Genomic DNA, 25,259 nt, shown 5'->3' on the forward strand with positions numbered 1-25,259 from the left:
CTGACTCAGCCTGGAGCCCCCCTCCCACACTCTGAACTCCTCATTTCTGGCCCCACTCCTGAGCCCGCCCACCCTCCCCCGTCCCCTACGCCCCAGCCAGTCTAGTGAAAATGAGCAAGTGAGTGACAATGGGGAGAGTGAATGACAAAGGGAGGGGGCATGGAGTGAGCAGGGGGTGGGGCCTCAGATAAGGGTCGGGGCAATGGTATTCGGTTTTGTGAGAGTAGAACGTTGGCAACCCTACAAGTCAGGTCAGGGTATCAGGAAGCCAAGGTCATGTACCAGGTTACAGACAGCAGGCAAATGGAGTTAGGGACAAACCAGGGTCAGAAGTCAGACTCTCATGTCGACAGCAAGGCAAGATATGGAGCAGAAGCAAACAGGCAGTCTGTGTCATTGTTCAGGCAACTCCCCATGCTGGTGTCTTGGTTTATATACCAGCATGAGCCAACCTGTGGGCTGCAAGGGGCTGCCACTCAGGCCCTGCTGGTTGGGTATTTCCTACAGTGCCTAGCTTCACAGGGTCCTCCAACAGAAGCCCAGGAAAACATCCAATGTGATAGTGTGTGTTTTGTTCTTTTTTGAATCTTAAAAATAAAAGAAAAAAAAATCTCTTCAGTTTCATACAATTCTCCAGAAAAGAATTGTACTAAATGAAAGTCAGTCCTCTCTAAGTACAGGAGTTTTGTTTTATTAGGGGGGAATCTGGGCAATTAGATTTCAGAGACTATAACACAGTTCTGTGCAGACGATGTACGGTCTTTAGATTCTTAATGAATTTGGAAGAGTACAGTGCTGAAAGCCTACAATTTTATAAGTAAATAAAGACTGCAGTGCTTATGTTATTTGATAAGGAAGGAATAAATGTACCAATTTCCTCCTTTACCATTTGAAGAGATCTGCTTTTCTGTAATTTGATGTTTAGGAGGCCTGAGAGGAACACTTATGAATTTGTAACTATTACTATTTTTATGTGCGTAAATATCAAGTCCAACAGTTTACATTGTAATTCTAATCTATATTTTAAGGAATGAAATATAGTACTGACATTACTTCTCTCTTATCATAAAAGAGTGTCTTTTCAGTATGCAGTAGTTCATGTGACAATTTTAATTTAATTTTCATTTGTATATATTTGCACCCCCTGAGCTTGATCCTCAGCTGAGTTTGGGCTGATGCTTGGTATGGCTTAGAAGGGAAGGCAAAGATAGCTTTAAGCAGTCCAAATGCTCTAATTTAGATTTCCCCTCCAGCCATCATCATGATCCTGAACAGTCTGTGTAGGGGGAATAGATATCAAAGTCAGATATGCCTATTCTACTCCATCAGGAGTGTCCAACCTGGAGGGGAATCCCCAGTTGTACTATTAAGACAGCTTTAAGTCTCCCTTATCCTACAAGAATGGACAAGGACCTGGCCCCACTGTGTTTTAATTTGCATGTTAGCATTCCCCCCAAGCTGGAATCTCAGAATGTCTCTGGATTTGCCTTAAAAATCAGGCCCCAACATATAGGAGGTTCTAAACGGTGCCAAGGACTCACTGCTTCTTATGAATCAGTCCAAGATGGTTGCTGAGATGCACTGGTGCTAGGTGACACTCCACTTTGCAACTTCTCTTTTGAGAGTTCTATTGTATTTTCATTGAACAGGATTTTAAGGGATGCATTTGCTATATTCTGAGAATTAGGCTGGAGCAGTTTTTTTGTGGAGTGGCTTTGCTGCTCTTCCTTGGCATAGGGAGGATAGTTCCTTCCTGCTTCACCATCTGATAAGTGGCTGGGAATAGATTTGCCTGTAGATGAAAGGATGCTGTAATAACAGCATGCAAAACAGTGAATGCTCAACTAACTGTCACACTTGAGTGAATAAACTAGTGCACATCTGGCATGTAAATTTCTGATCAGGCAAACTTTTGTATAAACATACAGGTGTGCAAGTGTAGTGAGGGAGGGCAACGATGGGAGAGAGTGAAAATAGTGGAACTCATTGCCACATTATGTCATTGAGGCGAAGAACTTTGGAAGGTTCAAAGGGGGGAATGTTTGAAATTACAAATATCAGAGTTATAGCAAATACAACAATAAAAAAAAAGTTTTAGAAGGGCGGTAAAACCTCATGCTATGCTGTTTAAGCCAGTCTCTAATTATCAAGGTTTAGGAGAAGATTTCCCAGGGGTAGATTATCCCAAAACTGCCTATTGCTGTGTTTCTTCTACCTTTCTTTGATGCATCTGGTGCTGGCCATTGTTAGAGACAGGATACTGAATTAGCTGGGTGATGGGCATGATCCAGTGTGGCAATTCTTATGTTCCTATGTCTGAAATATGAGACAAAATAAAGATTGGCAAGAGAAATGAGGTGTGGAAAGTGACCTCCTTTGCTCTGAAATTGTGATATGCCAATCTTTGAGAGTACCAGTTTAGAGCTCCTACACCTTTGTAGAGCTCCAAAGGCCAAAAATCTGAACTGTGGCACATCCTATCCACAGAGGTATTCTTTAACCAAACTAATAAACACACTGATACAGGCTAACTAAACTAGATGGAACAATTCCTCAGCTTTAACAGGCTGCTCTCTGGAATTTGTTTTCTTTTGCATTCTCCGAGTTCTGTGTGGTTTTTAACTTTCCATGCTTAGCCCGAGGCCCTTTAGGAGGGAATAGCCTTAACCGAGTAAATCCTTATATCTTTATTTTACCCCAAATATAACTCAGTTCTCAGACATATAGACTTTAACAATGATATATCCTGGCAGAAAAATGTGGATGGTTAGCTGCAAACGAATTCTGACTGGCAAAGATATCTAGAGAAAGGAAAAGTGATATTAAAGCCTGTGCGGTAAGGGGGGAAAAGAGGGTGGGTAGGAGGATGGTCTTGTGATTAAGCCCTGCCCTGGAGACAGGAGATCATCTTAGTTCAATTCATTCCTCTGCCATGGACTTCCTGTGTGGACTTGGGCAGGTAATTTAATCTCTGTGCCTGAACTGTCCCTATACAGCTCTATAAAATGGGGACAGCATTTCCCTTCTACTGCCCTTTGTCCGTATCAACTTGAAGCATGGTCTGTTTCTCATTAAGTGTAAGAACAGGAGTACTTTTGGCTGTACATTTTCCTAGCACAACGGGATCCTGATCTCACTTGGGACTGCAGGGCCCTACTGTAATATAAATGTAAATAGCAATAAAAACAAGAGGGATTGCTCTTATTTGCTTGTCAAGCTGGCTGTAAAGGTCAGGGGGTTGGGGGGTGGGTGGGGGGGAAGAGACACACCATGCAGAAGAATGTGATGAGAAAAAGATTCTCCGTATTATTTAGGAATTCATGTGTGAAAGTGCCGGCTTGTTATGAAAGCAGTTTATCTAGTGCTGAGTTGCCTGTAAGCAGACCTATAATAGCAGTGTGCTGCTGCTGTATCTGTACCAGTATATATACCCCAGTAAAGGACTTAGACCAGAAAACCCTGTGCTTTTGCTTTTATAACTTATTCCAGCCCTTGAGCACAGTACTGGCAAAAGCACAGTTTTACCATCATAACTATGTACAGTAGGGGCTTTTGCTGGCACAGCTGTCAGGTAGAGATAACTCCTCAGTAGAGATATGCCAGCAAAAATTTATAGTGTAGGCCTAGCCTAGGAAGGCAATTAACTTTCTGCATGCTTAAATGAACTGAATGTGTTATACTGGAGGGTGTTGGTGGCTGCCAGAAAGCGTGTCTTTGATCTATGGACTACCACGACCTTGTTGAAGCTGATGGGCATGGCTAGCCACCTGTCATTCAGGCTAAATAAGGGAGCAATTAAATTCACCTGTTTTTAGTGATAGCTGAAACAATGGAACCACTGCCCTAGTCATGGACCAACATGACAAGGCCTGAGCTGAAGCTGAGCCATGCGGCCTTGGGTGTTTCCCTGGATAACAACTGTAAAAGGAGAGGATGGGTCAATGATCTGGTTGCATCTGTCTGTGTGAAAAGAGCCAGAAAGTGAGCAGACAGTGAAAAATACTGGTAGCATGGCTCTGATAGGGAGCAGGAACAGAGCTCCTTTGGGCACAGAACTGGCTGAAAGTCAGGCTTGGGGTTATGAGCAAGGCGACTTCCTCCTGTGTTCAGGGAAATAGGACTATGTAAATAAACATGATTGCACCAAAATAAAACAAAATGAACAAAAAAATACCTGTCATATCATCCATTTCTCCTCCTAAGGGAAACAAGCCTGCAAGGCCCTGAATATTGGCTAAGTGCTTGGGCCAAGCACTTGTTGCCCCTTAATGTTAAAACAGCTCTAATGGGAGTGCTCAATTTTCATTGCATTTTTAATTAGATGCAAGTTGGCAGCTAATGAACCACTAGTTAACTTTGAAGAGAATAGTCATAGGTCAATGTTTATTTGCATAACATTAGTGCCTTAAGCCCCCATCCAACACTGGGGCCACATTGTGCTAGGCACTATACAAATACATTGTGAAAAATAGTCCCTGTTCTTAAGCACTTTACAATCTAAACACAGAAAGGGGGTGGAACTGGAAACAAGCACAGAACTGAAGTGACTTGCCCAAGATCACTCACTTGGTCAGTGGCAGAGCCAGGATTAAAATCCAGATCACCTAAGTGGCTTATCCACTGTACCATGCTGCCTCAAATTCTATTATAAGAATAAAAACTAGAACACAGAAATACTCACTACAGTTCATATACCTTCAGGGGTAGGTAATATTTTAAGAGGATGCTAAATTGGTACATTCTTCAAATTTGAAGTAAGAATGAACTTTGACAAAGGAGACATTTATCACCACATGAAATATAAAAGTAAAAATGGCTGTCTTGTTTCAGGTTTGACCATCATTAAGAAATCAGAATCATGAACTTTCTAAGTGTGACACTAAGCACCATTACAGGTTTCAGAGGAACAGCCGTGTTAGTCTGTATTTGCAAAAAGAAAAGGAGTACTTGTGGCACCTTAGAGACTAACCAATTTATTTGAGCATGAGCTTTCGTGAGCTACAGCTCACTTCATCAGATGTATCAGAGGAACAGCCGTGTTAGTCTGTATTGTTAGCACCATTGTAATTCACACCCTACACACTACCATAATAATCTCTGTACTCAATATGCCTTGTAAGGTATCATTTGAACACTAATAAGTTGCTGATCATTAATATTCTTGTGTGTTGTATATTAAGAGTTATGACACATGCTGGAATGATTACTGTATTGTGTTTAGACCACGCATGCCAGGGTGTTGGTAAACATGTCTGCCCCACACAAAGGAATGTGTTTTCCCCAAATGGGTGTTACTTCCAAAGTACAGTACTTTGAAAGATAAGGAGAATGTGTTTACATTTCACACAAACAGACCCATCAAGCTAACAAAGGGTGGAAGCAAACCTCACAAACAAGTGAGGGAGAAGACAGTGTGGCATCTATACCCAGCAGGAGAGAGAAGCTTGGTCTAGATTTTACTTTTCAAAGAAAACATTGCAAAGGTTTACCGATCCATAAAGATAGGGGGGCTGAACAACAAGTGATAAGCAGTTGAATCAGCCAATTGTCAATATTACTGTATTATAAAGGAGTGTATTAAATAAGGTCTTTTCTGAAAGCTAATGACACTCTGGTGATTAATATCACTGTGAAATATATCTATTAACACTATGTAAGGAATTATGGAGACAGAGATATTAGGCAGTACAGTTTTCCGACACAGGAAGGAATGTCACAGCTATCTACCTGTCTCCTTTATAAATTAAGCATGGTAGAATCAAAAACTGGAAGCCCCATTTACATAGAAAACATAGAGAGGGTTGGGAAGCTCACAGGAAGGGAAGATCAGCATGAGATCACCCTTGCTCTTGAAACAAATTCATTGAACTTTGGATAATATAAGCAAGGAGAGAAGCCATCTTTGACATCCATCACTGGACAGACAAGACACAGAGGGCTTGCAAGCTGAGAAAGATGATATCATGAGGTATATACACACCCCACGCTGGCCCAGCAACCAAGAGGTTAATGCAGGTACTGCTGGCTAATGTTGATTGGTAGACTCACAGCAGCTGGGAGAATAAAGGAGCTGGGAAGTGGAGGGATAGGGTGGCTGCAAGAGCGAGCAGTTTGAGAAAGAACTGCCAGCAAGCTGCTGAGAAGCCAGTCAGAGGCAGCATCCTGAGATGGGACAACTGGACCAACAGGCTGAAGAGCCTACAGAACCATGGGGAAGTAGAAAGGAGCTCAGGGCATGACCAGAGTCTTCAAGTACTGATTCTGCCCATCTAACTTAAGGGTCCTGAGCTGGAACCCCATGGAGCGGGTAAGACTGGGTTCCCCTCTAAGCCCCTGAGAGACTTAAGAACACAGGAGATTTTTTCAGACCCCTGGACACCAGGAACTGACAGCCCAGCCACACAGAGTGAACTCAGGTGCAATACTCTGCCTGGCCAGTGAGGGTGACACACCAACTCACAGATGGGTCCCTCAAGCAAGGTGGGGTTGAAGTCTTTGGAAACTGACTATAGATGAGAAAACATCTTGAACAAAGCCTGTAGTTTGTTAAATTACGTTTTATACTTTTAGATGAGGTGTTTTCACTTTTATTTGCTTGTAACTCTAACTTTATTTCTTATACTTGAACTCACTTAAAGTCCTATCTACTTTGGTTAATACATTTGTGTTAATATTAATCTAAACTACCAATGCAGTGTTGAATTCAAGCAAATGTTAACTCCAGTTAATGTGCAAGCCGGTGGGTTGTGTATCTTTGGAGGAATAAGTGAACCTTACTATTTCTCCAAACCATCCTGGAGAGGGCTAGACATTACAGAACACAGTTTGGGGAAAACTCAGGACTGGGAGTGTCTAGGGATCACCCTGAAAGTAGTAAGTAAGGCTGGTGGAAGCCAGAAGGGGGTGGCAGGGCTGTACACAGGCTATTGGGGTCAGGGCTGCTGAACCAGAGCTGTCTAAGCACACAGGCACTCAGGATGTGACTTGCATGCTGATAGGTCAATTGTGAGCATCCCAGGTTGGGAATCACAGCAGCAAGGCATTGTGAGAAACTCAGGGTTACAGGGAAAGTGGGGACAACTCTCCACTGGTCTGGATTGCACCCCGAACTCTGTGACAGGATATAAAGTTTGTATATTGATAAGGGAGAATATGGCAAAATCTTTGAAATAACTGTTAGCAGCAGCAGAGTTTCAATTGTTTCTCCATGTGTATTACCGTTACAGAGTGGTGTGAACAGCCCAAGATCTCAGCTGAAATGGTTGAACATTGACTGCTTTAGATGTGCAGTAACCTCAACGTAATTGTGACAGAACTTCAGCATTCTTAAATAAAGCCTCCCTGAACTTTGATGAACCACATGGACAGCGTTATAGCAGTGGAACTGACTTGTGATCTTGTTCACTGAAATTTACTGCAGTATTTTGAAGCAGAAAGGAACTTCTTCGGTGGAGCATACAGTAACGTCATCTATGCAGTGCATTTTTAGGACAATGCCAGACAAGCCAGAGCACCATTTTTAATGTTTATATTCTGCAGAAATAAAAAAGTGACATTTGCCTTAACTCAAACAGTGGGAAGCTGATTTGATTCTTTTCTGGACAAAACTATTGCTAATCAAAACTGGCAGCTTGGAAATCAAAGCATTTTGTTGATGCTATTATATATACACACACACACACATACACGTGTGTGCGTGTGTGTGTTAAAAATGAGCACATTGCCACTGCTTCGCCATACTGCCAGTGAATCCCAGCACTTATTGGCTTGTTTTTAGTGTAAAAAACTCTCACAACATGTTTCTGCTTCCAGTAGGAGGTACAGGGCAAAATTGTGCAGTTTCCATGACAGCATTAGTCCTCTGTGAGGCAATGCAGAAGCATACCTTTCTGGTGGGAGTTCCAAGCTGGTCAGAGAGGCACAATGCCTCTACACAGTTGTAGGTGAGTAGGCTACACATGTTGGCTAGTCAGATCTGCTGATCACTGCAAAATCAGTCTCACCCCCATGTCAGATGGCTAGCACATAATGTATTTTTTAATGGAGTCTCTTGAGGAGCCTCAACCAAAGGCAGCACCAGAGAGATGGGCCTGGTGGGAGCCAGAGCCAACCTGGAAGAAGAGTATTCTCTGTGGATGACTAAATTTTTGTGGATTCTCAAAGATCTGTGGAGATTGGAGGCAAGTCACACAACCTATTCAGTGTACATTTCTTCATGCAGTTGATCTCCAGTTGTTCCTTTGTGCAAGGGATGGAGTTATGTCTAGCTCAAAGGAACAACTGAAGATCAACTTCATGAGAGGATTCTCGGATTCTTTCCTTCAGAGACCCTCTTTCATTTGAGACCTAAAAAGGAACTCCAGCTAAAGTAATGTAACATATTGCTGCAACACGGGCAATACAAGGTACTTCATAGCTTCCAGACTACTGTATCTTATTTCAGCCAGGTTGAAACACGTCTCTCCTGTAGTTTTTATTTAGGCTAGCTCCACAACACATTGCAGAGAGCACTATGTGAAGACAACATCTGTCATTAAACTTTAGGTTTAATACAGCACAGAGGCACATTATTAAAAATAACTGATATTAATTGTAATTTCAGGATGCGTGGAGAGGTGTAAAGCAACTTACTTTTACTCACCTGTAACCATGTGTGTAAATAGTGATTCATCAGTGATTTCTTATGGGTAATTGTTACTAGTTAACTAAATTGTGTACAGTTAACACTTTAACTAGAGACAAGGAAGTTGGTTATAGGAGTTTACTGCCTCCAACTGTAACTAAGTTACTTCCTTGGTGTCTGGAGCTGATAAGGGCTTGGATGGGTTTAGTCAAGAAAACACAATACTAATATTGGCAGAAAAGGTAGCTCTTAAGGCCCCCGATCCAAAGCAAGCCAATGGGAGTCATTCCATTGACTTCAAGGAGCTTTGGGTTGGGTCCTTTATCAGCTCCATTTACTGAGGAAATGCACAAAGAAAAGGAGTACTTGTGGCACCTTAGAGACTAACAAATTTAGTCTCTCTAAGTCACTCTAAGGTGCCACAAGTACTCCTTTTCTTTTTGCGAATACAGACTAACATGGCTGCTACTCTGAAACCTGAGGAAATGCAGCCACCTTTTGTTAGTTGGGTTCACAGACTGTGGCTACTGATAGAATCCGAGCTGCTCGTGGATGTTCAGGAGGCAGCTCTGGCCAAGTCTGCTATATCCATTTGCACTTAGTAAGAAGAGTGTGACCTTGTTTTTCCAATGTGGACCTCACTACTCTTATCTATGCCTATGTCCTCTAGAGATTAGATGACTGTAGTTCACTTTACCCTAGGGTTCAATTTCTGAATTGCCTTAAGTATAAGTCATTAAAAACTGCAACTACCTGACTGGTTTGACATTACTTCAATGCTTCACTGCCTGCACAGTCTGCTTATTAGTTTCCAGGTGGAATTTCAGGTGTTATTTTTGATCTACAAAGCCCTTAGTGGTCTGAGACCTTGCAGATGGCTGACAACCTCATGCAACAGTGCTGCAGTTGAGATTATCATAGAATCATAGAATATCAGGGTTGGAAGGGACCTCAGGAGGTCATCTAGTCCAACGCCCTGCTCAAAGCAGGACCATTCCCCAACTAAATCATTCCAGCCACGGCTTTGTCAAGCCTGACCTTAAAAACCTCTAAGGAAGGAGATTCCACTACCACACTAGGTAACCCATTCCAGTGCTTCACCACCCTCCTAGTGAAAAAGTTTTTCCTAATATCCAACCTAAACCTCCCCCACTGCAACTTGAGACCATTACTCCTTGTTCTGTCATCTGCTACCACTGAGAACAGTCTAGATCCATCCTCTTTGGAACCCACTTTCAGGTAGTTGAAAGCAGCTATCAAATCCCCCACTCATTCTTCTCTTCTGCAGACTAAATAATCCCACTTCCCTCAGCCTCTCCTCATAAATCATGTGCTCCAGCCCTCTAATAATTTTTTTTGTCCTCCACTGGACTCTTTCCAATTTTCCACATCCTTCTTGTAGCGTGGGGCCCAAAACTGGACACAGTACTCCAGATGAGGCCTCACCAATGCTGAATTGAGGGGAATGATCATGTCCCTTGATCTGCTGGCAATGCTCCTACTTATACATCCCAAAATGTCGTTAGCCTTCTTGGCAACAAGGGCACACTGTTGACTCATATCCAGCTTCTTATCCACTGTAACCCCTAGGTCCTTTTCTGCAGAACTGCTGCCTAGCCACTTGGTCCCTAGTCTGTAGCATGGGATTCTTCCATCCTAAGCGCAGGACTCTGCACTTGTCCTTGTTGAACGTCATCAGATTTCTTTTGTCTGAATCCTCCAATTTGTCTAGGTCACTCTGGACCCTATCCCTATCCTCCAGCTTATCTACCTCTCCCCCCAGTTAGTGTCATCTGAGAACTTGCTGAGGGTGCAATCCATCCCATCATCCAGATCATTAATGAAGATATTGAGCAAAACTGGCCCCAGGACCGACCCTTGGGGCACTCCGCTTGATACTGACTGCCAGCTAGACATGGAGTCATTGATTACTATCTGTTGAGCCTGATGATCTAGCCAGCTTTCTGTCCATCTTATAGTCCATTCATCCAGCCCATACTTCTTTAATTTGCTTTCAAGAATACTGTGGGATTAGTTGAAGCTCTTTAGCTATCAGACTCCTGTTTTAAATGGGGAGAGGAAATTGTGTTACAGCATTAACTAGGTTTCAGACAGGTAGCTGTGTTAGTCTGTGTCAGTAAAAACAATGGCACCTTAGAGATTAACAAATTTATTTGGTATAAGCTTTCATGGGCTAAAATCCACTTCATCAGATGCATGGAGTGGAAAATACAGAGGCAGGTATAAATACACAGCAGATGAAAAGATGGGAGTTGCCTTACCAAGTTGGGGGTCAGTACTAATGAGCCAATTCAATTAAGGTGGAAGTGGGCTATTCTCATTAACTAGGGGTAATCTTCAGAATATAGCACAAGGCTCCTCTGTTTTTTCAAGATTTAGAGGATGCAGCGGGGTGAGTGGTGTAGGATGACCAGGGAATGTAGAAATGTAGGATTCAGCTGACAGTTTGATATACACCATGTGGGTTTCAGAGGCTGTTTGGATGGTATAGTAATTATATTTTTCATAGTTTATACATACACAAACACCTAGAGCTTCAGAATTCACACAAAATATAAGTGTGTGAGTAAGGATGCATTAAGTGGGGGTTAGCACTGAAAAAAAACTTTGCTAGAGTTAAGACACAAACATTCCACAACCTCCTGCTTCTGTCCTGGTTAGCAACTATTTATTTTAGATCACTTTATATCAAAGTTGAGATCCCAATTAATGACAATGAGATGGATAAATAAATTGTGATTTCTGGCACAAAGAGCTTATGTCTCCTCTTAAAAAGAGCACCGTGAATGCCCAGCCAGCACTTGCTGCAGACAGCAACATATGCTCCAGCTGGCTGACGTCTGGACACATCAGTAGGTCATAGCCCACAGGTTTGTACAGTCGCTGTACCCCTTCCTAGCTCATCCTTGAAACAGTTACCTGCCTTGCTGCTGGCAGGTAGGGAGAAGGGGCTGTAATCTCTTTCCCCCTTCTTCTCCCTCATGCAGCAGAAAACATGATTTTTGGCTAATAACAGATACCTAAAGAGGTAGTGAGAACGATTTCATTTAATTCTGCACCAGTTTACTGAAGGGCGCTTCCAAAAATATATTAGTTCACTGCAGCTCCATTTCAGCTACTGCATTCCACAAACTGCCAACAATCTTCTAATCACCTTAAATAAAATATATGTCTCCAGCTCTTTGCTGTCTCTCCATGCCCCTGCCCCTCTAAAAAAGAGGTGTGAACAGGCAGAAGCCTGATACAATACTTCATATTCCACAGGTACTGTTACCAGGCAACCATCTCATGCTGATTTGGCAGAACTCAAAGTTGTTTAGTCACTAACCCTTCAAATGCCTAAATCAAGATGAATGTGGAGAAATGTAAACCTCCACAAATCTTAATGGAGGAACATGACAAGAAGGATTTTCAAAAACAAAAAAGTACTAAATCAAGACAAAAACAGGGTTATTTATATTTTGAAAAATATACATTACAAATAAATAATACTTAACTGAGTCAGAAGGGTAATCAATTACTGATTACTGAAGAGAAGCAATCAATTTCTCACAGGTTATGGTAACCCAAAATCTTTTCAGTACGGCAAGTTTAGAGTTGCCTATGCAAAGTGAGTTGTTGGCCTCACTGGACAGACACTGACACCCACAGCATCTTGCCCCTGATCGACTAAAGGGAGAAGTAAAAGTACTCCCAGATCTCAAGTTTGATTCTCAATTGCACTGCACCTTGAGACACTGTAGAGCAGGTGGAAAGTTCTACACAATCAGAATGGCAGTGCTGAAAGGTCGTGGTTTTCAGAGTCCCTGGCACAAAGTTTACCGTTACTATGCTTGGGTTAAAGACTCACGCCATGGCTGCATGGTGGTCAGTAAATCAGTGCAGTTGCATGGGCTGCCATCAGTTCTCACCAGCTAATGATCTGGTCCAAGGTATGTTGGCAAGACACAGAGTACAGTAAAGGAAAACAAGGGAGGTGGACAAACGAGTCACAGTACCTATGAAGGGATACAAGGGTGTTTGAATTTGTGTGTAAGGAGGAAGCAGGACTGATGAATACCCGTCAAAGTAGATCAGCAAAGCTATTTCAAGGCCCAAACTGGCTCGCCATAGCCTTTTGCCCATCTAATGGCCTGTAGTGAGCTGAGAGAGACATGTTCCTTTTGATCAGCTTCCCCTTTCTACAGTGCTAGTCAGAGGATGTGTCATTCTACAAGTGAGAACTTGGTTCCTCTTGCTAATATTGCTAATATCCTCTTGCTTCCATTAAAAATTCTTAGGCCTCCTTGTTAGTCCCTAAACCTCAACAAGAGACCTTTGAGAACATGCAAAGTAAGGGGAAAAATTAAATGGAAACTACCAGCTGCTGCCATTCAAGATAATCTATTTACTCACTATTTGTGTTCAGGTTGCATATGTAAATGTAATGATATGCATGTGCATGTTATAGCATGTAGAATATTGCACATGCACAGGCCAAATTTGTCCTTTAGCATGCAAATCTATGCCCAATAGCAAAGGGTGGCAGTACCCAAGGTCCATACAGAAACTGCATTGTGGTTGAAGAGTGTTGACCAGTCCAGTCCTTCAACTATTATAGATGCAGCCTTTAAAAGGTGTTTGAGAAGTTTATAGCACAATTAAAAATTAAAATACTAAGGCTGACCAATAGGAGAACTAAAATTCACAAATGCCTCCTCCCTTTCAATATCAAGAAACTGATCATGGGTGACAATCTATTAAGAACCTATCAATCCTCAGTCCTTCCAAAATGAGCACATCTATAAAAACTAAGAAGATGCAAATGATTCTCTGCATGTTGAGAGATGGAGAATCACCATAATTAAGCGTTAATTCTTTTTTAGGATTTTGTACAACACCTACTTGAAATTGGACTGGCTGAAGTATTATGGGGAGGAATAAAAATACTACATATTTCTTTTCTTCTTCTCTTTTCAGGTTATGGTTCCTGTTTTAGATAAACAATGATTGCATCCTCTTGACTGGCTTATATCAAGTTTTCTTACCCTGGCTTACCCAGAATTTCAAGATATCCTTCTTATAAGTAAGTTTTGGCTATTGATTAACATTTGCAATATAATCAATGAAATTGCATGAGTAACTAAGACCAAAATAATCCCCTACTTCTTTTAAGATCCTCGGGTAACATGCTCAGATGATAAAGATTTTAATTAAGGTAGACATTTGCTGACATATTGTGCAGTGCTTTCAATGGATTGCAGGTCAGAAAATATGTTCAACCATTCCTTATTAAAACCATTTATGAATATTAATGCTGACATACAACAGGAAGTCAACCATTACCATTGATGAGCAAGTCATTTTTTCTAACCCTTCTACATAGGTGCGGAAACTGCTGTACCCCCTGGCTTGAAGTGGTTTCCATTATATACAGGGTTTACAGTTTGGTTCAATGGCTGTCAGCACCCCCACTATATACACTGTTCCAGCACCTCTGCCCTTCTGTGTTTTCTTCCATAAAGGCATGGGTCAATATGATGTGGCTAAGGTGAACAAGTAGTCCTATTGATTTTGCCCTCAAATTGTACTTCAGAAATCAAATAAAAAATAAAATAAAACTTGATTCTTTTATCCAGAGAAACTTTTTACTGAGCTCTCTTCCTGTCTTCCAACGTTTTTACAAGGAATGTAAAAACATTGTTTAAAGGAGGATCACTGACAAGTTTAATGTTCGACTGAAGAATTTTATTTTAAAGTGATTTGTGACAGCACTGATGCCAACTAATCTGGACACTCTGTGTTTTACTCTTTCATTATTACAAAACAGGGCCTTAAAGCTCCACTAATAAAATGTTCTGCTGCACAGATGAAATATAGGAGAAGTCCATAGTTTTATTCTTTTGAGCTGTTCAGTACTACCAAGGATAAACATCTTTTTCATTCATTTCTTCTTTTTACATTTATCTTCCTAAAATTCATATTGAATAAATGACTGTTTTTGTCATTTCTGAAACCTTTTCTTTTAGAAGCCATAGTATTTTTTTACCCGATTCTTCCATCAGAGCTATTAAAATGTACTAATGAAGTTATTAATTGCTCTTTCTAGCCATACATAGAAATAAAACATTTAGGCCCAATCCAACTCCCACTGAAGCCAAAGTCCTTTGGCCCCAAATCTGCAGGGATTTGTTCATAGGTAACTTTCAATAGGATTACTGCCACGTGTAAATTTACCCAGACATAAAAAGTCTTTGCATGATCAGGGTCTTATCAAGTGCGTTCAGTTGTGTTGGAAGTGCACTGATAAATTCATTTTGAAATATACTGAATTGGGCTCTGCTCTTCCTCCCCCCCCCCACCCCGTGAAAAGAATAAACCCCATCACAGATTATTCACACGTTTTACACCTAGATGAAAATGAAGACATTTAAGTTTTACTGCATTTGCTATAAGACAAAAAAACAAAAATAAAAAACAACCCCCCCACTAATCTATTTAGTATTTACATTACTGTAGCGCACAGAAGCCCCAGTCAAGATCAAGGTTCTACTGTATTAGGTTGTATATAAACACAGACATATGGTCCCCACCTTGCACACATGTAGACATGAGAGTAACTGTTTAAACTGAAAACAGTTGTGTGGTCACAGGTTTTGTTAAAGTGAAAAGCCTCCCAAGAGAATTTCATACATTTTGGCAAACATCAAACAGCAATGAATCTTACAGTAGATGAGGCAGGAAATTTGCCTAGAAGTAACATGCATTTGCCCAATTTTAAAATCTAATCTGAGGTGGGTAAAGATAAAGGGGTTCAACTACAGTACTAGATTTTTAAAACTGATCAAAATCTAGATAAGTGGTCTTTTGGAGAGAGCACAACTCAAACTGTGAAAGAGGTTTTCCCTATATTATACATTTAACTGCTCTCCTCTAAGCATAAAGAGGACTCTGAATGTTTAATCACCAAGTAATGTCAGTGTCCATTCATCAGAGTTTTGCCATTAAGCATCTCATCTCCTATTACAGGCAGTGGAAAGGTAATCTGACATATCACTCTGTTGCCTTTTGAGACATATGCTTCTTTGCTTGTCACGTCTTTATTGCAGTCGACGTGCAATAACCTTTTCTTTCTTTGTGCATAGAAATGTGTTAGAATAAAACAGGCTGGCATAGTTTCACCAGCCAAAACCCTGTTTAGCTTTCGCAAGTACCTTGTCTATGTTTTTTTTAAGCCCTATCAGTTTCTCCTTGAAACAGAGAAGCTGCAGACAGAACACAGAAAGGATTTTGTGATTTAAAGAAACACTATGTTAATAAGGTCTGTTTTCATTTAGTTCACTTTTTATATACAGTATATTCTCAAATTCTCATCTTTCCCTAACATGCACCAGCAGTGTCTCTGCATTTTATTCAGTGCTTTACCCTAGTCATACATATGCACTAGACAAACAAATGTAATAGAACTGGGATTGCACCTTCATGTATTGTTTATGAGCTTAGGACCACATTGTGCTAAGGAGAAGAAGTAATAGAAATAGTTCCTGACCTAGACACCAATCTCTGAACAGTCCTGGGTTTCACAGGATGTCCAGCTTTGACTCCCAAAATCCCCTGTTCCGGTTGAAGTGGCTCCTGTCCCACAGGGAGTGGCTGGGTTCAGCTCCCTGCTCTGGGTCTAGTGAGGACCTCATAGAAGAAATGGTTGTAGGGGACAATCTTGGTTCAAGTGACCATGAGCTAATTCAGTTCAAACTGAACGGAAGGATTAACAAAAATAAATCTGCAACTAGGGTTTTTGATTTCAAAAGGGCTGACTTTCAAAAATTAAGGAAATTAGTTAGGAAAGTGGATTGGACTGAAGAATTTATGGATCTAAAGGCAGAGGAGGCCTGGGATTACTTTAAATCAAAGCTGCAGAAGCTATCGGAAGCCAGCATCCCAAGAAAGGGGAAAAAATTCATAGGCAGGAGTGTAGACCAAGCTGGATGAGCAAGCATCTCAGAGAGGTGATTAAGAAAAAGCAGAAAGCATACAGGGAGTGGAAGATGGGAGGGATCAGCAAGGAAAGCTACCACCTTATTGAGGTCAGAACACATAGGGATAAAGTGAGACGGGCTAAAAGTCAAGTAGAGTTGGACCTTGCAAAGAGAATTAAAACCAATAGTAAAAGGTTCTATAGCCTGTGACAGGGTCAGGCCAGATGGCTATAGGAGAGTAATCCTATTGGGATCCGGGAAGTGGGCAGGCGAAGCCCGTCCACTGCTAAAGGATCCCCGCCGCCAGCCTAAGAGGGGGATCCACAGGACCTGGATACCAAATAAATCTGGGGGACAACTAATGAAATAACAGGGACAGGAGTGCGGTCAAAGGCTCAAATGAAGGGAACCGGATGGGGACACCAAGCAGAGAACGCTGGACAGCGCCCACTGCTCCTCAAAGGCGTCAAGGGAGTCAGTGGATGCTGCCCGGAGGAACTCTGCCCGGGTACGTGAATGAACCGAGGATCAGAAATAGACCCCACACTCACAGGAGACTCCATCGGCCAACCTCCCCACTCTTGTTTTATAGATGGCCATTTTAGCTAGGGCCAGGAGGAGGTTGACCAGGAGATCCCGTGACTTTGTGGGGCCACAGATAGGGAGTGCATAAATAAGAAGGTGAGGGGAAAAGTGCAGCCAAAAACTTAATAAAATATTGCTGAGGACCCGGAATAGGGGCTGCAGCCTGGCACACTCCAGATATATGTGTGCCAGGGTTTCCCTCACACTGCAAAAGGGGTACTGGAGAGTAATTTTTTTTGAAGCAAAAAGGATGTTTTTATTTGCATAACACACTTACAAAGTAAAAACAACAGCATATGCAATGTATAACACAGCAGCCAATCACAATTGTTTTCTCATTAGCTTCAGGGGAGGGAAGTGTTCAAGCTTGCCCGGGCCCAGAGCGAGGGGGCTTCATCGACTCTCAAGGTCTGCCACCCCCTCGAGTTATCTGGCGCCACGCCCAGTGTCACCAACAATTCCCTCCTCTGAAAGCACCCAACAAGAGGGGCAGGCTGTGGGGTGGACAACCCGGGGGGGCGGGGGGGGGGCGCACGTGCACCCATGTGTGAAAGGACCCCTCTAAGATGGTGGTGTCCATAGCAGCAAAGGCTGGGGCTGGGGTCCCTTACTCTCTCCCCCAATCAAAGGGTCAAACAAAGGGAACCGGACGGGGACACCGAGCAGAGAACCTTGGACAGCGCCCACCGCTCCTCAAAAGCATCAAGGGAGTCAGTGGATGCCGCCCAGAGGAACTCCGCCCGGATACGTGAACGGACCAAGGATCGGAAAACGGCCCCACAGTCACAGGAAACTCCATCGGCCAACCTCTTCTCTCTGGTTTTATAGATGGCCGTTTTAGCCAGGGCCAGGAGAAGGTTAACCAGGAGATCCCGTGACTTTGTGAGGCCATGGATGGGAAGTGCATGAATAAAAAGGTGAGGGGAAAAATGCAACCAAAAACATAATAGAAGATTTGTGAGGAGCCGAAACAGGGGTGCAGCCTGGCGCACTCCAAATATACGTGTGCCAGGGTTTCCCTCACACCGCAAAAGGGACAAGTATCTGGGATGGGGGTGAACCGAGCCAAGTACGTGCCCATGCTCACAGCTCCGTGAAGGAGCCGCCAACTGATGTCCCTGATGGGCCTCGGAACCAAGGTGGAATATAGGCAGGCCCACCGGGGCTGCTCACCCTCCAAAGGTGGCAAAAGGTCTCGCCACTTTGTGTCGGGCGGCACACTAGGGTGAGGGCGTGAAGGGTGTGGAGCACGAGCTTGTATAAGTGTTTCCTTGGTGCGGTTTGGAAGCTTACCGGCTGCAGTTCATGCAGCCGGCTCACAGTAAAGGGGTGAGGGGGTTGATTGGGTCTCCAGGGCAGGGGTCCAATTAAAAGCTCCGGCGGGCCTGGGGTAGAGGGTGGGCGGGGTGTGCCCTCGAGCAGGACCCGGTCGAGGTAAGCTGGAGCAGCGGGCGGCAAAGCGGCCTTCATCTCCTGAAGCATGCGCCGGGGGGTACGAGGTCTGGAGAGCCCCATGCGCCGAGCGAGCGTCAGGGGATCCAGCCAGTCTCCCTGGTCGTAGTCCAAGAGGTCTCCGATTCTCGTGACTTCTGCCAGGATCAAGCTCTGGCACACCCAGTGGGAATCCGCCACCTGCACATGGAGCTGGGGGTTGTGTAGCAGGGGCTCCGTGAGGAGATCTGCCCTCTCGGTGGCCGCCACGGACCTGGTCATTAAAAACAGTTTCCAAGTCCGGAGGAGGTCCTGGTAGAAGACTGGCAGCCCCGAGAGGTCTCGTGGAAGACCTCCCGGACGGAGATAAAAGAGCTGCCAGTCATATAGGAGCCCTCGGATGCGGCACAGGATGGCGTGCACCAGTATGCTCCACACCGAATTACCTGCACCATAGAGGAGGTTCTGTAGGCCCTGGAAGCGGAAGACGTGGACCTGAGTGTGCAGACATTTCAGGCCTTGTCCTCCTTCCTTCAGGGGTAGATGAAGAACCCCTACAGGGGCCCAGTGTGTTCCCGACCAAAAGAACCCCAGAATCGATGTCTGGAGGTTGGTCAGGAAGCCCAGGGCCGGGATCAGGGTGTTGAGCCGGTACCAGAGCATGGACAGGACTAATTGATTAAGCACCAATGCTCTCCATCGGACGGAGAGACATCGGAGTAGTCCCGTCCATTTCCGGAGCCGCTCTATCACCCTGCCCTCTAAATTTTCCCAGTTCTCCGGCAGAGAGGGATGCGTGGCAGAAAGGTAAATGCTGAGGTAGAGCAGTGGACCCGTGCTCCACCAGATGGTCTGAAGCGCGGGTGGGAGGGAGCTTGCCTGCCGCCAGTCTCCTACTGCCAAGCCAGAGCTCTTGACCCAGTTGACCCGGGCGGAGGAGGCTGCTGAATAGATGGCCTGGCAAGCTTCCACCCACGCCAAGTCGCCTGGGTCCTGGATTACGAGGAGCACATCATCAGCATACGCCGACAGGACCAGCTGCAGCTCTGGCTCCCTCAGCACCAACCCTGTCAACCTCCTGCGGAGGAGACAGAGGAAGGCCTCGATCGCCAGAGCGTACAGCTGGCCTGAGAGGGGGCACCCCTGCCGTACTCCTCGCCCGAAGCTGACCGGTTCGGTCAGGGTCCAGTTGAGCTTAACCAGACACTCTGCCGAAGCGTACAGCACCCGGAGAAAACCCACAAACTGGGATCTGAAGCCAAATGCCTGCAGAGTGCTCAGGAGGTACCTGTGGTCCACCCTATCGAACACCTTCTCCTGATCTAGGGACAGGAGGGCAAATGACAGACCGTCTCTACGCCCGAGTTCCAAAAGGTCCTGAACCAGAAATAGGTTATCAAAGATACTGCGGTCCGGGATGGTGTAGGTCTGGTCTGGGTGGATCACGTCTGCCAGCACAGACCCTAGCCGCAGCGAGATTGCTTTCGCTATGATTTTGTAGTCCGTGCTGAAGAGAGATACGGGACGCCAATTTCGTAAATCGCGGAGGTCCCCCTTCTTCGGCAATAAGGCGAGTACAGCTCTCCTGCATGAAAGAGGGAGGACCCCGCTCTGCAGAGACTCGGCCCAGACTATGACTTGGTCTGGGCTGAGGATGTCCCAAAACATGCGGTACAGCTCCACGGTCAGCCCGTCCATGCCTGGAGACTTATTAGTGGGCATATGACGAGGGCTTCTGAGAACTCGGCCAGGGTGAGAGGCAACTCTAGCCGGTCTCAGTCGCTCGTGCTGACCATAGGGAGCTCCTCCCAGAGCACTCCACAAGCACCAGGGTCGGTCGGATCAAGGGAGAAGAGACTTGCGTAGAAGGCTCGGGCCCTCCCGCACATCTCCACCAGTTCCGTGAGGGGGGTGCCGTCCTCTGCCAGGAGGCAGGTAACGTGTTTCTTGGCCCCCCTCATTTTCTCCAGGGCATAGAAGAAGCAGGAGCCGCGATCCATCTCCCGAAGGAGGCGGATACGGGATCGAACAAAGGCGCCCCGGGCCCGATGGTCCTCCAGGTCCCGGAGCTCCTCTCGCTTCTCCCGACATGCTCCGCAGAGGAGCGGGTCCTAGGGGCTGGTGGCCAGACGCCTCTCCAGCTCTAAGACCTCCCATTCCAGCTGCTCTATCGCCGCATTTCTCCGTCGGCTGGTGCCCCGGGTGTAGTCGCGGCAAAAAAGCTGGGCGCGCACCTTCCCTAGGTCCCACCATCGCTGCGCCAAGGGAAAGACACGCCGCTGCCCTCGCCAGGCCAGCCAGAAATCCCGGAAGGACGTCACGAAGCCCTCGTCCTCCAACAAGCTGTTGTTAAAATTCCAGTAGGCCGGCCCCGCCCTCTTTGCACAGAGGGAGGCTGTCACAGTGGCCAGGTGATGGTCAGAAAATGGGGCCAGCCGAATGCTGGAGGAGTGGGCTCGTGAGAGATGGAAGCGTGATAAATAAATGCGGTCCAACGGGGAGTGGCTCGACCGATGGGCTTCCACCCGGACAAAGGTGAACGTGGAAGTGTCATCCGGGTGGTGGCCACGCCAGATGTCCACTAGGGAGTGATGTTCCACTATCTCCCGGAGGGTGTCCATGGCGGCCGGACTCTGCTTGGTCCCCGAGCGGTCCCGCTCCTCGAGGGTGGTATTAAAATTCCCTCCCAGGACCAGGCACTCATGAGAATCTAAGGTGCCGAGGAAGGCAGACGCCTGCTGATAGAATTGCAGCCGCTCCGGGCCCGATGTCAAGGCATAGACGTTAACGAGGTTAGCCACGAGCCCCTCCATACAGACCTGGAGATGCAGCAGGTGACCCGGCACGGCCTCGGCGACCCCTAGCATCTCGGGCCGTGGGTCGGGGGAGAATAGGGTCGCCACTCCAGCCTGTCGAACTGTGGAATGGCTAAAGTAGACCCTGTCCCACCACTCCAGCCGCCAACTGTCTTCGGCGATCGGATCCGTATGGGTCTGCTGCAGGCAAACCACAGAGTACCCCCCTCCTGAAGGAAGGAGAGCACCTGGGACCTGCGGAGAGCCATCCTACAACCCCGGGTGTTCAACGTTGCGATGGTGAGAGGTGTCATGGGGAGGGCCGGGGGAGGATCCTCACTGGCAGGAATGCTCGCATCCCCCAGCTGGCCGCACAACAGTCCTTGACCCATCCCGTAGGTCAGTAATTGGTCACGGAAGACACGGACCCGCCAGTAGGCCGCAGCATCCTGCTTCCCCGTCCCCTTACTTTCCCCCATGAGGGCCCTTGTGGCCCGGAGGATTTGAAAAAAGTCCCCCCATCACTGGAGAGCAAACTGTACCTTGTTGCGGGAGCCACGGACTTCCTCTAAAAACTTCCGCAGTTCTCCTCGCAGCTCATGGGGGGGTGGGGTTACGGTTTTCGGGTTGTTCCCCGGCGGGGCCCTGGTGTAGCTCTGTGGTCCACTAAAATGGACAAGCAGGGTGCGGACCCCCAACAGGGTGCCTGATGGGCTGGAGCTTCTAGGCCCACCTCAAGCTCTGGGGCGATAGGGGGCGGTGGAGGGAAAATAGCAGCTCCTTAATGGGTCGGGGCAGGAGAACACAAAGGCCGCTCCCTGGGGGTCATCAGTTGGGAAAGGGAAGGAGACAGCTCCGGGGGCAGCAATGACATTGCAGGAGGTAAATTGGATAGGGGTAGAGGCAGGGACGAGGTTCTGGGTTTTGGGAGGCAAGCAGCTAGATGGTGGCGCCTCCCGATCAGGCTCAAAGGTTAAGGGGGTGGGGAGGGAACTCTCAGTGACACTGGGTGCGCACTCTGTGGTGGATTTAGCGGCCACAGCATCAGGAGGTGGATTATCTTCTGTAGGGCCCCTGCCCAGGAAGGAAATCAATTGCTCCGCACCTACAGGGGGTGCCCCTGGCGACTCGTGTCCCGGCCGCGTGGCGCCAGCTGTCACCTGAGCAGGCTCGGTGGTCGTCAGCGGGGTGCCATCAGCGGCTGGGTCGATGGAGGAGTCCTGGGGCTCCTCGGAGGTGGGAGCGGAAGCAGCAATTAAGGGGAGGGAGCATGGGGAAAAGAGGGGTGGAGTGAGGTCGCCCAGATCGAGATTTGCTGGCAAAAGGTTGTCCTCCCCCTGGGTGACCGGGGTCAGATCTAAGGCCTCGATCTCCTCGAACATGGAGGAGAGGACATTTTCCACTGCCCCAGGGTTCTCCCTGCCAGCACCTGCCACAACGGTTGCCTCGGGGTTCACGGGGGCTTTGGGTAGCGTCAGCAAGGAGGGGCTTCCTTGAGGGTCTCGGAGGGGAGGGTCTCCCATGGAGGGGAGACACTACCCTCCGGTGCTGCCACGTCTTTCTCGGCTGACACCGGTGGATGGGACGCACTCATAGGCAAAGCGGAAGGTTCGGCATCGGTGCCCCCCTTCCTGGTCTTCCAGGGAGCCTCCGCCTCGGGTAGATGAGGCGGAGCTCGAGCCTTCCACTTGCCTCGCTTCCCCTGGACTAGGGCCCAGCCCTCCATGGCATCATCTGGGGGCTGGTTAGCAGGGATTGTGTCAGGGGGTAAAGGCGATGGCTCAGGGACTTGGGGGGGGAACAGTGGGGCAGCATAAGGGAGGGAGGATTCTCCCTGGGGCAGGCTCTCTCCCATGCCTGGTGGTATCTCTGCCACACCCTCCTCCATAGGCCCCGCTAGATTGTCAGCAGCGAGGATGGGGCTCTCCCGCTCGTTTGGGCGTTGTAGGGGAGGTGCCCCTTGGGCCTGAGCGGGAGTAGCGGTGGTCCGAAGAGGAAGGGGGGCGGGTTCGGGTACCGGGTGGCCAGGGGTGTTGGCAATGATGGGGCCGATGTCCTGCTGGGTCTCGGGGATCCCAGGTGCCCCTCCTTGCCAGGCTAAGGGGCAGTCCCTCCGGACATGCCCCGACACCCAGCAGAGGTAGTACCGGGCTTCTCCCATGGAAAAGTACACCCAGTAACGGGCCCCCTGGTGGGGGACTAGGAAGGACCCTTCGAGCGCCACTCCGTCATGCGCCGCCGACAGCAGTAAAAGTTGCACTTGTCGGGGGAAGGAAAAAATGTGACGGAGGGTGGGGTCCTTGCAGCCCAACGGGAGAGGGCTGATAACAGAAACAGGTTTCCCCAGGGTGGAAAGGGCGGGTAGCAGGGCAGCATTGGGGAGAAAGGGAGGGACAGAGGTCAGGACCAGGCGGACACCCAGGTCCTCTAGAGGCTCTAGGGGGACAAACACCCCCTCCCCCACTGCCAGGCCCCTCTCTACAGCTTTCTGGGTGGCAGTCTCTGATGCTAAGAAGATCACCTTTCTGTACATTTTGGAGGCTATTGATGGTGGCGGAGGCGGTGGGCGGGAGAGATGACAAGGCGGCAGGCGGGGGGGCTGCCGTTGCCCGGGCATACATCCTGGGGGCTGAGGGAGGGACATCCGCAGAGCTGGTGGAGGGGGCAGCGGGGGAGGATGCTGTGGTCGGTGGTGGGGACGCAGCAGTGGGGGTGGCCCCTGCCATGGAGAGCCTGGTGGTTTTAGCAGGGCCCTTCCCCTTCTTCTTGCCCTGACCTTTCCTGCCGGCTGGGGGGCTTCCCTAGAGTCTGGGGAGGCGTGGGCATGGCAGCGGCGGAGGTCACCCCGGTGCCCTCCATTGTCGATGACCCAGTGGGGGCGGTCGCAGGTGGTTAACAGGAGTTGGGGTCAGGTAGAAAGGGACAAGCTGTGGGGTGGACAATTCGGGGGGGGGCACATGAACCACCATACGCTTGTCCAGAGAGTCCTGTTGGTTGCCTGGTTCTTCTGGCCCACACGGTGGAATCAAGGCAAGCAGCTGAGTCCAGAGACAGATGTTAGTCAGCCAGCAAAGATGGTGGAGTGGGGGGGTGAGGGGGTGAAGATCGTAGTGTGGGGGTTGGGAGGACACAGATGGATCAGGGGGCAGCTCCGTGCCACACCCCCTGTGTCCCTACAAACACAGTTAAGACACAGTCAAGGCCTCCCCACACACAAGAGCACAGTTCGAAAGTTACTCAGTCTTAGGCCTCCTCCACGGTGATTTGTAGATTCCCCGGGCGGTGTTCCTCCTGTGGATGGCTTTTTCTCTGTCTGTTCCGGGCTTTCTTTTTTGCAGAAGTAGCATTCCAGAAATGCCAGAGAAAGTGATAACAATCCTCTGGACCTGAGACGGGTCCGCAGACAAACAGCAAGCGGCTGGGTCTGGGTCCTTCCACTCCCCCCCTCCGGGGAGTGGGTCAGCAGGCCCCCCCTCTCTCAGGGGGGGCGTTCACTGGAGCGGCAGCAGCATTCGAGGGCAGGCGGGGGGGGGGGGGGGGGCTAACAGCCGGCTGGCCAGCACTCTAGCAACAGCAGAGAAAAGAAAAAAACAACAAAAAGAAGAGAAAGGCGGGAGAGCGTCTGGCCCGGTCGGGGGGAAGCCGAGAGCAGAGACAAAAACCAAGGAAAGCCCAGGCCAGAGGGCAGTAGCAGGAGAGCAGGCTAAGTTGGTCCCTTTTCCCTGGGTAAGGTAACAGGGAAGGTTTTTTTTTAAACAGAAAAGAATTTTATTTGTAACACTTACAAAAAATTACCAAAGGAAACAAAACAAACTATGCAACAAAACAACGCAAACAGAAGGTATA

The sequence above is a fragment of the Caretta caretta genome, chromosome 1 (genome assembly GCF_965140235.1).
Source record: "Caretta caretta isolate rCarCar2 chromosome 1, rCarCar1.hap1, whole genome shotgun sequence".
Classification (NCBI taxonomy): domain Eukaryota; kingdom Metazoa; phylum Chordata; order Testudines; family Cheloniidae; genus Caretta; species Caretta caretta.